Source organism: Callorhinchus milii, unplaced genomic scaffold (assembly GCF_018977255.1).
Source record: "Callorhinchus milii isolate IMCB2004 unplaced genomic scaffold, IMCB_Cmil_1.0 Scaffold1, whole genome shotgun sequence".
NCBI lineage: Eukaryota > Metazoa > Chordata > Chondrichthyes > Chimaeriformes > Callorhinchidae > Callorhinchus > Callorhinchus milii.
In genome coordinates, this window is record NW_024704742.1 from 129,260,404 (window position 1) to 129,274,874 (window position 14,471).

Below are 14,471 nucleotides of genomic sequence, written 5' to 3' on the forward strand. Positions count from 1 at the left end.
TAATGGAGAAAATAAATAGTCACACTCATGATTTCTTTTTAATTGAATAATAATAATAATCCTTGCATTTGATCTAGTACCTTATCATGTTGTTGAAACATCTCAACGCGCTTCACAGAATATACTGTAAAATGAATTGACTGTATGTTTTGTGGGCGAAACACCTCAAATCCATGTAAGGCAGACCAGTTCTGTTGGTAGCACTCTTGCCTACAAAATAAATAGTAAATGCACATCACAATATATCCTCTGAAATGGTTTCAGCCCTCCTCCCAGCGTGAAAGGTATTAAATCAAAGGTAAAAATTATTGTTTTGTTTAATCCTTGCCAAGGTCCATTGGCTCCCAGTTCTTCAGAGGATCGAGTTTAAGATTCTTTTCCTAGTCTTCAAATCCCTCCACTATCTCACTCAATCGTGCCTCTGCAATCTTCACCAACTCACATTTACTCTCTGCTCTGACAACTCCGATCTACTGCTTGCTCCCACTCCCTTCACTCCACCTTCAGTGACTTTACCTGCAAAGCACTGCACTCTTTTCCTCTGGAACGCTCTTCTAAAACCACTTAACCTGCTACCTCTTTCCTTGCTTTGAAACATATTTGTAAAAACATATCTGTTGGAGTGGGCCTTTGGTCAACAATTTTAAATCTTTAATTTCCCGGTTTTATTTGTCAAGCACTTTGAGACTTTCTTTTACATGAAAGGTTCAATATGAATTTAAGTGTTGTTGTTGGACTATTGCAGAAATGATTTCCCTAATGTCCTACAGAAATGATACTGATTGCCAAATCTCTTTCATTAATTCCAGTATCAACCTTTATTATTGTTAGAAACTTGCACTGACCTCTGGCTTTCTTGTGCAGTTCCTCATATGATAACTCGGTGTGAAAAATAATGTCATCAAATGGTTTACAAGTGACATTGACGATAGAGATCTTGGTATCAGATGGTAACTCTGACTTTTCCCACAGATATTATTCCTCAATAGATCTAAGGTCACAGAGAGTAATGAATATCTTTCTGGCACTTAGTTGCTTTCTAACCACTTGCATCAAAGATTTCAGCTTCATGTTTCATGCAATTGCCAAGTGGACAAATTGACTCTAAGGACCATCATTTTCACATTCAATGAAGACAGATCAAAGAGCCAATTTTTCCTTAACAATCAGCCAAGGACTAGACCTGAGCAATGCATTACTTGACCAGTTAATTAATCTTTAATTTAATACCATCAGGAACCCGCCCAACCCTTGTCTACCCAAAAAAACACCTTTGTAAATTTCTGAACTCATGAGGTTTGTGAAAAGCAGACTGTAACCGAAACCTTAAGAGTAATACTGAACAACTTTAAAAATAGCTTAGGTGACATGGCAAAGCATTAAAGTATAGTAAACCTTAATGCAACTGCCAGGAATTTGGTACTTAACTTACAAGAGGATTTAGAAATATTTCCATCACTCATACAAATTTGCATTAAAGTCAGGAAGTCAGTCTAAAGCTGCTTCATAAATATCCTTTCAAATGATTATCTTTTACAGCGAAGTGGGATCAATTAATGTTTTGTGCAATAAACAGTTGGATTCCAAAGCACAGGACTCAATGTTTGTTTTGAAAATGAAGGTTAGGTTAAGTGTGGCTGTAATGAATCACAGATTGCGTGCTATGGACTGAATTATTTTTGCCATTGCTTGAAAGGTGATACTTTGGTTGTGAGATAATCTCCTCAAAGTAAGAAAAATGTTAAGGCAAATTTTATCACATTTATAAAGAATTCATTGTGTTCATTTGATGCTAATTTCCAAGAATATATATTCATTCCCTTTCTTGTAATTGTCATAAAGTGGGGCTCAGCCTGGCTCAGTTGGTAGGTTGTAGGTTCAAGCCCCACTTGGACTTTGAACTCACATAGAGGAGGCTGACACTCCAATGCAGTTCTGGGGAACTATTGGATTGTCAGTAGTGATGTCCTTTGATGAGACTTTAAACCAAGGCCTTGTCTACCTATTTTAGTGCACATTAATAATCCAATGGTACAGCTCAAAAAGAGAAGGGAGTTTCTCGCGGTTTTAACAGTCCATCAGATGAAATTGATCATTCACTTCATGGCTGTTTGTGAGACACCATGTTCACCTACAAAACACAGTCACTACACTTTACAGAAAACTCAATGAAATACTTTGAGATATGATTAGGCACTACATCAAATGCAAGTAATTTTATTACATTATTATTACAGATTGTCTAGAAACTATTTTACACTAAATCCTGTGAAGTGCTTTGAGGTGTGTGTGTTTGTGTGTGTGAGAGGGGGTAGGGGGTGTTGCCCCCGACATGAAAGGTGTGATATCAAATGGATTATTGTTTGGTAGACATCGGAAAATATCTGCCATCCAACTTGGTTTGACTAATTCTTTTATTCTTTTTAAGGAGAGCCAAATTGCTTGTTCTTATTTTCCCTGATATCTTACATTGCCTAATTTTAGCAACAATGGGGGTCTAATATGCAATGCTTACAAAAGGATTGGAAACTAGTGAATCGTGTGGTTGCCTGGATGTGTCTCAGGCTGGTTCTCTGCTCAGATATCCATCTCCCACCAGGCAGCAGGAACCTCCTTTGTATCAATACAGATTCACAAAAGTTGAAATTTAGATCAGTGCCTGAGGTATCCAGCTCTCTGCTGAATTTACTGTATCATAAATTGGACAATAATGTACGTGTGTGTGAACAGAGACAGCCTATCAAGAGATGGTATCAATGGATAATCCAAACCATGTTTGTGTATGATAATACTCTCCCATGAACTTTGAACCATGTTCTCTTTAAAGCTTCCTATTAGTAAAAGCTTTACCAAAACCTAACAACCTGATCCTTATTAATAAACACCACACAGGGCAATGTCACGAGACCAGTAGAGGACATATTTGTTTCGAGCATGAGTTTTCTGTGGACTGGAGGCTATACATCGCTGATGTCACTTCCTGCATGTGGTGCATGTAATCATTGTCCATACTTTTTGCCCGTCCACTCATTGCTTGTTCCTCTAACACTATGGATTGCTCCCAGTTTCCTTATTGCTCTCCTCTGCACTGCCTCTAGGACCTGGGTAGCCCCTTTAAGTCACCAGAACTTTACATAATACTCCGGGTGCCATCTAACCAAAGCACTTCACAGCTTTCTTTGCCTAATGGAGGAAAAAGCTCCTTGTTAAATTCCTCCTTCTGGAACTTCTTCCCTCTTACTCCTTCGTCTAACTCCTTCTCTATTTGTCTTCAAGTAAAACCTTATTCATGAAAATAATTCTTAGCAACAAGGATGATCTTTAGTGTGAGAGAAATGAGCAATAAATGGATACATATCATTTTTGTACAATCAGAGAAGTCTTGCCCCATGTAATAATGCTCATTAAATGACATGATTAGAAATATTTTACAGTGCAATCCAGTTTACATTTTTAAACCATCCTTTGTGTTAGGATGATGTCTCAAAGCGCTTAACATACTGGCTGGGCATCCTACTTGGGAATGGGAGTTGAAAGAGGTGGGGTGAGGAGAGGAAAGATGACTGAAAACGTGATCAAAGAGGTACGTTGAGACATGTCTTCAATGTGGGGAGAGAGGAAGGGAGAAGGGAGAGAGTATCAGAGGAACTTCTTGATGGAGTTTCAGAGAACGGGAGTAAAATGATTGAATGGTGTGTCAGTATTGTTGAAGGATGTCACAGAGATGACTCAAGACCTTGGAAGGATTTGAAGGTTATTCTAAGCTTTTAATTCTCCACAATTTTGTTTGAAACCAACAATAATACTTGTAATTTGTAATACAATAATTTAGCTACTCAATCCATGACTGTTTATGGGATGCTGTTGTGCGCAATTGGATGCCACGTTCATCCACAAAATATACAGTCGATTCACTTCATAGTGTATTCTGTGGAGTGTTTGAGATGTCTCAACAGCGCTACATCAAATGCAAGGATTATTATTATTAATTCCCAGGGACCAGTGGCGATTTCTGAAATCCCACTATTTTAGATCCCAGTGATTCGACTCGCTGGCTTTTTCTCCTGTGTTTTTACAGAAAAGGGAAAGTTGGGCCCACGATACCCTTAATAGTTTTTGAGCAACTTTTAATGGGTGAGGGGCTGATTGACTGGACCATTAGGATTATATCCCCAGACGAGTGTTGATGTGTGGATGAACGGTTATTTATGTTCCAATGAGTGGGCGGGTGGGAAAACTGCAACAGAGTCTAGTGATTATACTTCCATGTGGGAAGAAACATCATCTGGTGAATCACAAGGCACTCCACTGCAGTCTTCTAATGGCTGAGAAAAATATCACTGGCTTACACCTGAAACAGTTTATTTGGCCATCCTGAATAATAGTAACATTCAGCCCAGGGTATCAGCCTGCCTTGTCTCTGAGTCAGAAGTTTGTGTGTTCAAGACCCACGTCAAGACATAAAACTCATATAATCCAAGCTGGCACTCCAATGCAGTGGTAGGAGTGTGCTTCATTGTTGGAGGTGCGGTCCTTTGGGTGAGATCTTAAACTGAGGCCCCATCTACCTGTTTAGTTGACATTAAAGATTCCATGGCATGACTCAAAAAGAAAAGGGTGTTTCTTCCAATGTCCTGGTCAACAATCCTTCAAATAAAATTGTTTATTCATTTCATGGTTCTTTGTGGGATATTGCTGTGTGCAAAATAGCTGTCACATTCATCACCAAAATAAACACAGTCACTACACTTTATAGTAAATCCCGTGGGGGTAATAATCACTTCAAAAAATAAAATAAAAATAATAATAATAATTTGGTCACTCAATCCACAACTGTTTTTGGGACACTGCTGTGGGCAATTGCTGCCACGTTTCACACAAAAAGATATACAGTCAATTCACTTTACAGTATATTCCTTGCATATATTCTGTAAAGGGCTTTGAAATGTCTCAAAGATGTGATATAGATGCTATATCAAATGCAAGGATTACTGTTATTATTACTGACAAATTATGTCGAGAACGTATCCAAAACAGAGGTGAATAGGGTTGCATTGTCAATCCAATCTCTTTGCTCACTCCTTGCCTGTCTTCATATCACACCTGAAGACCTTCCTCTTCGACCATGCCTACTATCATCTGCCCTCTCTCCCTGGCTCAGTGTCTTAGGACTTGGAAGGGGATACCAGTCATTGGGTGTATGCAGTGCTCTCAATGGTAACCTATGTTGTTTTAGCTGGTTACATTCCAGCAGTGCCCCAACGCATATCCTGGGCTCCCCAAGCCTTAGCTCTTGCCAGCCTGTGCCCAATAATTTCTGGATTTAAATAATTTCTGGATTTCTAATAGACATCTCTGGAATTTCCATGTGAGGTGCGATGCATGGAACTCTCAGTTTGGTTTGGATACTCAAGATTGTGATAGGTTTCCTCATGTATCAGACAACCAGCTGACCCCCAAAAAATGCAATTCGTTGTTGTTGTATTGTATTCAACATTCACATTTTGTGTCTCTTGGGCTGTCTGAAATTGGTTTCATGTAGATATTAAGTTCTGCTGAAAGGATCACCATTTGAACAACAGCAGCAACAACAACTTGTACTTATACGACAACAACAACAAAAATTCCATTTATAGAGCCCTTTCACGTCGGAGGACGTCCCAAAGCGCTGGACAGTTGGGTCAGACCCGAGCAGGGGGAAATGGTCAGGGTAGGGGAGGGAAGGGAGGGAGAGAGGAGGGGGGAAATGGTCAGGTGAGGGGAGGGAAGGGAGGGAGCAGGAGGAGGGAGAGAGTCGAGAGGGGAGCTGAAGGCACGGTCAAAGAGAAAGGGTTTGAGACCGGCCTTGAAGGAGGAAAGGGAGGAAGCAAGGCGAAGGCACTGGGGGATGGAGTTCCAGAGCCTCGGGGCTGAGAGGCTGAAGGCCCGACGATATGTAGGGCGGTTGGGGGGGGGAGTGGAGCAGACGGAGCCAGAGGAACGGAGGGTACGGCAGGTAGGTAGGGGGATAGTAGGTGGAGAGGTAGGAGGGAGCAAGGCCGTGAATGGCCTTGTAGGTGAGGATGAGGATCTTGGATCATCCTCTGGGGGATGGGGAGCCAGTGGAGGCGAGGAGGGTGGGAGTGATGTGTCCCGAAGCCTGGTGCGGGACAGTACACGAGCTGCAGAGTTCTGAATGACCTGCAGCTTGTGGAGGGAGGTGGCCGGAAGGCCGGGAGGAGAGAGTTCCCATAGTCCAGCCTTGAGGTGAAAAGGCTGGGCCAGGTTTCAGCAGCGTGAGGGGTGAGGTAGTTAGCCCCGTTATCTGCGATCTTCCGGAGGTATGAGGCGTGCCAGTTTGATGTTGCGGAGTTTGATGTTGAGCCGAGGAGAAAGAGAAGTTGACCTTAGGAAAAATTGAATAAAGAGGAAAGTCTTCAGGCCCACCCGGCAACGGTGGGGCGGGTAAGGTGGGGGTGTGAAGCAGACCGGAGCCCGCTGAGCAGAGAGAGCCGGCAGGATGGTAGGAGGTTAAGGGGTTGCAGAGGTAGGGGGAGCAAGGCCATATAGGGCTTTGAAGGTGAGGACCAGGATCTTGAACTGCATCCTCTCTGTGATGGGTAGCCAGTGGAGTCGGACAAGGATAGGTGTGATAGGGTCACAGAGCCTGGTGCGGGAGAGGATACTGGCTGCAGAGTTCTGGATGATCTGCAGCCCATGGAGAGAGGAGTTAGGGAGGCCGACAAGCAAGGAATTTGCATAGTCAAGCCTCGATGTTATGAATGCGTGTATGAGGATTTGGCGGCTTGCAGTGTGAGATAATGGCGGAGCCGGACGATGAAGGCAGGCAGATGAAGGCAGGCAGGTCATGGTATGGCTGTGGTGTAGAAACATACATACTGCAGGTGAAAGTCTCAGTAGTTTCACTTGGATGTCAAGCTAGGTGATCGGTTTCTGCTTGTGTCAAACACCCGACTGACAGGGAAATCAAGTTAGATTGCGAAATTATAATTATAAATAGTCAGACACGGCAATGGCAATAATAGTTTATTTATACTTTTCACAATTGCTCCTTATATATTTGCAACTGGTTCTGGATACAATCGCATCGTAACTTTTAGGTATGCACACACAGCAGCAAGTACATAAAACAACACAAACACATAGAACATTATGTTCAGCCAAACCTCAACTGTGGTTGTTACTTGCTGATCTCTTGTCTGATTGGCAGCTAAGCAAGAAGCAACTTTGAAACTGGTTCTGTGTGAGAGTCACTTCATGCACAGTTCATTTTTTTTATTCCACGGATAGTTGACCAGGACGGCGGAAGAAATTCTTTTCTCTTTTTGATTACTGGCATGTAATCTTTAATGTCCACTTGAATAGTCAGCCAGAACCTCGGTTTCACATCTCATCCAAAGACTGGCATTTCTGATCACTACAGCACTTCCCTAACACTGCATTGAGTAGTCAGGCTAGACTATGAGTTCAAAGTCCTGACGCGGGGCTTGAACCGACAACCTACTGAGAAGAACTGTTATAGAGTACGGCCAACTGTGTGAAGCGTCCATCCGCTTGGCAGCCTCCACGAGGCCAGAAATAGCTGGAGACCATTGGTTCAAAAACTTAAGATGGTGCTGAAGTATGAAAAATTCAGTCTTACTTTCAAAGTTGTAAACCAAATGAAGAATTGTCCAAACTTCTGTGGGATCTGAAATGTTGAGACAATGGTCTCACAAGCCAAAACCAAGAGAAATTTCGAGCCAAAAGTTCCTGAGGATGGTTTAACCATTTCCGTTCTTTCCTATCTGAAGGATGCACAAGTCATGCATAGTGTATATTATAATATTAATTATACTACTACTAATAAAAACCCTTGCATTTGATATAGTGTCTGATCATGTCGTTGAGACATCTCAAAAACTCCTGACAGAATTTACTGTGAAGTCGAGTGACTGTGTATTCTGTGGGAGAAACCCGGCAGCTCGTTTGCACACAGCAACATCCAACAAACAAATTTACATAAGGAATGATACACCTTGGTCACAAAGGAGCCTCAGTAGGCTTGGAAGAAGCTTCATCAATAAACGGGTAAGTTTTACATTCATGTTTACTTTGCGTTTACTGGAGTATTTATTTTACCCACAAAATACATACAGTTACCGCTTTACAGCACATTCTGCAAAGTGCTTTTGAGATACAACAACAATAACAACTTACACTTGTATAGCGAACTCCACGGTTGTTGGGGGGACGTGGCCATAAGCAAGGTCAGAGAGGAAGGTTTTCAGGTGGGACTTGAAAAAGGGGAGAGGGGACAAGACGGAAGGATTGAGGGAGAGTGTTCCAAAGTTTCGGGGCATAGTGGCTGAAAGTGCGACCTCCGATGGGGGGCGGAGGGTGCGAGGGATGAGCAGGAGGCCAGTGCCAGTCAAGCGGAGATGCTGGGTGGTGGATTGGGGAGTGAGGAGGTCGGAGAGGTAAAGAGGTGCCAGAGAGTGAAGGGATTTGAACACAAGTGACGTGATAAGACACTGTAACAAATGCAAGTAATATGATATTATATAAAAAAGGCAAAGTACTGCAGATATTAGTATATATTATTGTATGTATCCATTTCTATGCAAAAGCCTTTCATTTTAGTGCAAATGAAGCCAGATCAAACGACCCAGAAATTTGTTATAATCCTGAATATTTTGAACTGGGGAAGGGGAGGGGTGGAGGAAAAAAGTCAACAAGTAAGTGACTGCTCTGTAAGAAAGTTTCCTGAAGGTTCAGTGTGTTCATTGGACTCTGCTTCTCTTTCAGCCAGCTATCAGCTCACCATCTGAAAACAGTGAAACAAAATATCCTAAGAGCAAATAAAGGCTAAAGCACTGTAAAAAATAAGACCTTTATTTCAACCCCTGGCAGGACGACAAGAAAGAGATCCTGGCCTCTAAATCAAGCAACTCGAACGTCTCAACAAAGATTCATTTGAAAATCAGAAACAGCTGCAAGATGCAGTCAAACAGGATCACAAGCAAAGCAGGTCAGCGTGATAGGAACAACACAACAACAACTTGTGTTACCTGCCAATATTTGTGAACGTCGCAAATAGAACCAGTACCGCTGGTGAGGATTATTACATCATGCAAAAAAAGTGTGATTCCTAACCTGTCTTTAGCTGCGGACAACTATGGGAGTGAACATCCACCCACCTTGCCCTACCCAATCTTCCCGGCACCCTCCCCTTCTCTATCCACCTTCAACTCAATTGTTTGACTCAAAGCTGATGTCCATCACTGCTTTTCAGTTCCACTGCCCAACTGTGATTGAGTTACTAATAATAATACCTTCAAAATATTTTTAAAATAATATTAACATCACTTTGAGATGTGAAAAGCGCTATACAAATGTAATTTATTGTGATAAGTTGCTATATCAAATGCAAGGATTATTATTATTACCTCCCTTTTCCAGCAACTGACAGCAGCAATGGCAAAGGCACAGACACCATGCTTAGTTTCAGACTAAACTATTGCACCAAAGTCTCAGAGCCTGGGTTGCTCACTCCCACACCTATCAGTGATAATTATGTGGAATCCAACCTGGTATTTTTCACCTTGATGTTAAGAATCTGATTGAAATTCTGTCCTCTGAATGCTGGAAACGTCACTTGAAATTAATTGGTTTTGTCACTTTGCTGTTAAATTTGGCAGTTGATTTCACGATAAATATTATGAAAGGATTTGATTAGGTGAGCAATGATATGCTGTTTCCTCTCATTAGTGTGTCTCGAAAAGAAAGTATAAGATAAATACTCTGGCTCTCCTTGCTCAATCCTTGGGTAAATGGAGTTGAAGGGTAAGGCGAAATCTTAGGCGAGTTTCCTTACTCCACACGTCTCTATTTACCTAGCTGTAAGTGGGAACCTGGTTGTTTGCCGGATTGATTACGAGGAGTAATAATCCCTTCAATAATAAATAAATGAATGAACGAACAAACAAACAAACAAACAAATAAACAAAAAATAATAAACAAACAAACAACAAACAAACAAACAAGTAAATAAATAAATAATTTGGTCACTCAATCCACGACTGTTTGTGGGACACTTTTTCTCCCACAAAACATACAGTCAATTCACTTTACCAGTAAATTCTGTGAAGCGCTTTGAGACGTCTCAACGACGTGATGAGGCATTATATTAAATGCAAAGATTATTATCATTATTATATCAGCCATTATCTAACAGAATGGTGGAACAGGCTCAAGGGGCTGAATGACCATCTCCTGTTCCTATTACTATTTTCCTATAATGACTCACTGGCACAAATGATAGCGTTCAGCAAGCCTTTCATTCTTTACCTGATTTAAATTATAATTAGCCAGAACATTCCATAACCAAGAAAAAAAACAGTCCTTATTTCCTACCGTTCACCCAACCAAAGAAAGATTCCATAGCATTCCGGCTCAGCATCATGCTCCGCCACTGTCAAGCGCTCTGGGATGCTACCGTGCGCTATATGAGGGGTGCTATATAAATGCAAGTTGTTGTTGTTTCTTGTATTGTCTGTAATTAGTGATGCAACGTGTGTGGATTCTTCATCCAAACAACTCCTATGATCCTGACGTGAAAAGAGCTATATCAAATGCAAACATTGTTATTAGTATTAATATTTAGGGTAAATAAGCACAATGGTTAACACTGAAACTAGCCATAGCTGCTGGCAATCACATCTTTGTTTCTACTGCGGGTATCTGTCGACAATTTTATTTCCCTCCCGGAATCCCTCCGACTCACCCCCTCCCTCACTCTTTCAATATCCATTTCAAGACCTTCCCTTTGACCGTGCCTTTGGTCATCTTTCCCCTCCTGTCCCTCCCTAGGCTCTGTCCCTGAGTTCTGGTGCCAAGTCTGGACTAACAAGTGTCTTGGAAATGTCCTCGCAATGTGCTATAAAAAAAATTATTTCTATTATATTGTTTATTTCAGATCACGGGGAAAGGTGCTTAGTAGAGATCCAGAGGATCACTGAGATGATGCCAAAAGTAAAGCAGGAGTTTAATAAAACACACACATACTATAGTCAAGTTAAAAATCTATTTGCAAAAGTAAGCAATGCATGATGCTTTTGCCAGTTTACTGTTTATATTTAATTGATTCAGTAAGAGCACTGGAAAGGGGTTTGCGCAATGAACTTATTTTTAATTCTCAGTAAAGACTTATGGACTTTCCTTGAGTCCCTGCTGACATCTTATTGCCATGAACGAGAAGAGTATGTTGAATTGATACATAAGGCTAAAACACAAACCAAATGTTCAGCAAATAGGACTCCTGTCGTAATGCGTTTTCATGCACATCTGCATCTGAAAGATCTGTATGATGGGATCTCCTGTTGATTACTTACTCTTCCCCTTGCTGAGAAGGTCAGGCTTCGAACCCTGGTCTCTGCTGAGTTATCTGATCTCAGCTGGCCTAGCAGTGGAGACGCTACAATTGACCTTAGTGCTCGAGAGTGTTGGAGAGGGAAAAGTTCAGCCAGCCTGTTCCTAGACGCTATCCAATGTCCTCTGCTGAAAACCGTACGTGCGTGCTCAGAATTTGACATTCGAATTAGGCAAAAGCCATTATGCGGAGTTCTCAAAGCCGACACTAAGAAACCGTTAGTATAAAGTCAGCATCTTGTTACTCACAGGCAAGTGGCCAGCTGATCAGGAGGTGTAGCTGAAGGACAGTGCACTTAGTTAACTGGCACTAAGTAAGTAAAGGAACACATGTTTTATGCTTTCAACAACTTGCATTATTGTAACCAAAAACAACAACAATTTGCATTTATGTAGCTCCCTTCACACAGGACAGCATCTCGGAACTCTATAGTGTTTGACACCGAGCCTGGGAGAAGGTGGAGGTGACCGTAAGCATGGTCGAAGAGGAAAGTATTCAGGTGTGATCTGAAGATGGACAAGAAGGGGTAATGAGGCAGAGACTTACAGAGTCTCAAAGGGTAATGACTAAAATCACGGCCTCCAATGGTGGAGTGTAGGGGAAGTGAAGAGTCCAAAGCCAGCTGAGCGAATGGACCAGGTAGAGGAGTAGGGTTAAGCAGGTCGGAAAGATAGCGAGGTACCAGGGAATGAAGTGATTTGTACGAAAGTGTGAGGAATCTTGAACTTGATCCGTTCTGCAATAGGGAGCCAGTGGTTCCAAGCAATGAGTGGAGTGATAAAATTGTTCTTTTTATGCAGGTAAAATGTACCCTTCACAATCATATTCACAGAGCAAGCAAATAGGAGCTCTGCACACAACAAATGCCAGAAAATTGAAGAGATTGATTTTTGTGGTTTTTGGTCGGCCGAGTGTCACCCATCGACATTCTTCAGAGTATCCAAACCAAACTGAAAGCACCATCTTCCTGTCCGTAGCTCAGACATACATCCCTATCCATTGAGCGATGGGTCCATCAGTTGCGTGTGTGCAGCTTAAGATGCTTACCTCTCTGCAAGCCAATCAAGGTGGATTCCAGGCACTGGATGTACAAACACATCTTCACGAATTTGGACACCAGGTAATGCTTTCCAGCAGCTGGTTAATCCAGGTCCTTATGTGAGAGACCATGGCAAGTAGACGTTCCTGTTGTGAAACCACCTCTACCTCTAGGGTGGCTAGTGACAGGTCAGTGTAGGTTGTAGCCCTCCCTCCCTGCAGCCATATTCTGTGTTGCCACAAGATACAGAAAATATGACAGAGGAATACCCCAGAAGAAAACAAATATGGAATGATAAGTAGTCTTTGAATTGTTAACTGAAAAGATAAAATAAACTGAGAGAAAACAAAGACATTTAAACTAACATTGCAGCATGTTCGATTGTATGGCAGCAATCATATTGCAGCATGATCGCTGCCATTTGATCAATGTCCCTGAATGCAAATAAATAGTCCTCTTGTGAGAAACAGCAAAAGTCCAGCACAGCTTGTCACTGCTATGTGGCAACAACTTTCCAAATGTTGAACAGAGAGTTCACCGCGTCAGCTTGTTTAATAGCTTCTTGTTTGCACACGTAACCTGACCCGTTTTCTGAGATTATTTGGGGGTCAAACTATCATGTGGTGCTTAATGTTTAATGAGCCAAGAAATTGTTGCCTTTGTAACCTTCAGCAAATCATGACCTAACTTCCTCTGATATTGTCATGGTAACACTTTAATTCACAGGTGTAATGTCATCCCGCCTGGGCACAAATTGACTGCGAAATTTCCATACAAATGGACAGTCACTACACCTGACAACAATTGCCTATGAAGTTCTTTATGACGCTTTCACATATAATAATCATAATCCTTGCATTTGATATAGCACCTTCTCACATCGTTCAGACACACATCATCTGTGAAGTCACACAATGCTGTGAGAATGTAATTTCAGCAACTTGCACTTATATAGTGCTTTTCACATACAGTAACATCTCTAAGCCTTTACACAGAGCTGAGCAAGGTGGGAAGTTGGGAGGTGGGAGAGGGGGGTGGGTAGGACAGAGTGAATGCAAGATGAGGTCGAAGAAGCAGGTTTTAAGAAAGGTTTTGAAGAAATGTGGAGGCAGAGCGATTTTGAGAAGGATTTCCAGAGAGCTTCAGTGATAAACCGAATGTGGCTCATTATGAGCAATAGCTTTGACCTGCTCATTTTGACAAAAATATGTCTGGGTCATTGAGGGTGTTGCATTCCACTGTCACTTTTAGGTTGACAAGATCACTTGTCACTGTTTTCATTCATAAACAAGCTTCATCTCTCTCCACCACAGTCAGTGATGGACTTTGTACGCTGTCCTTTCCCCTTGGGGTACATTCATAGCGGGTGAAGTACAACAGAAAAATGCTCAGAGCAACAAGTCTGCCAAGAAAAGCATCTCCAAAGATAAAACAACTTTACAAATAAGCTTTTTTTGTAAACCGCAAGAACTCTTCTATCCACACAGGACCCACGGGAGCAGTTATCCTCATTAAACACAATATTATTTCAGGAGCTGATCTGCCCTAGGTTTGAAACATGTGTATTGGGAAGCCAAAGATTTGGTAACTCACACTGCCCTGGATTCAATCAGTTAACAGCACAGAGGAATGAACTGTGAGATTTTCATGGGTAAGTGAGGGCCCAATACATCATTACGTCCCTTGAGACATCCTCCCATTGTGCTATATAAATGTGAATTTATATTGTATCAGCTTTAAGATACAAAACCATAAATCTAGCAAATCTAGCTAGCGGTGCTATACTGTATAGGACAGTCATCCAACCATGTGAAGATGTTTCATTGCAATAAGCGGCTATGTCAAATGTAAGGATTATTATAAAGTCTGCACATCAAAAATGACACTCTGAATTCATCTCCCAATTTCCAATCGTATCCCAAAGGGAGTGAATCAGTGACTAGAAGGCATCAATTTAAGATAGTTGGCAAACAAGCAAATAGTGAGATTAGCAGAATTTTTTATCGCATACAAAGGAGTTAG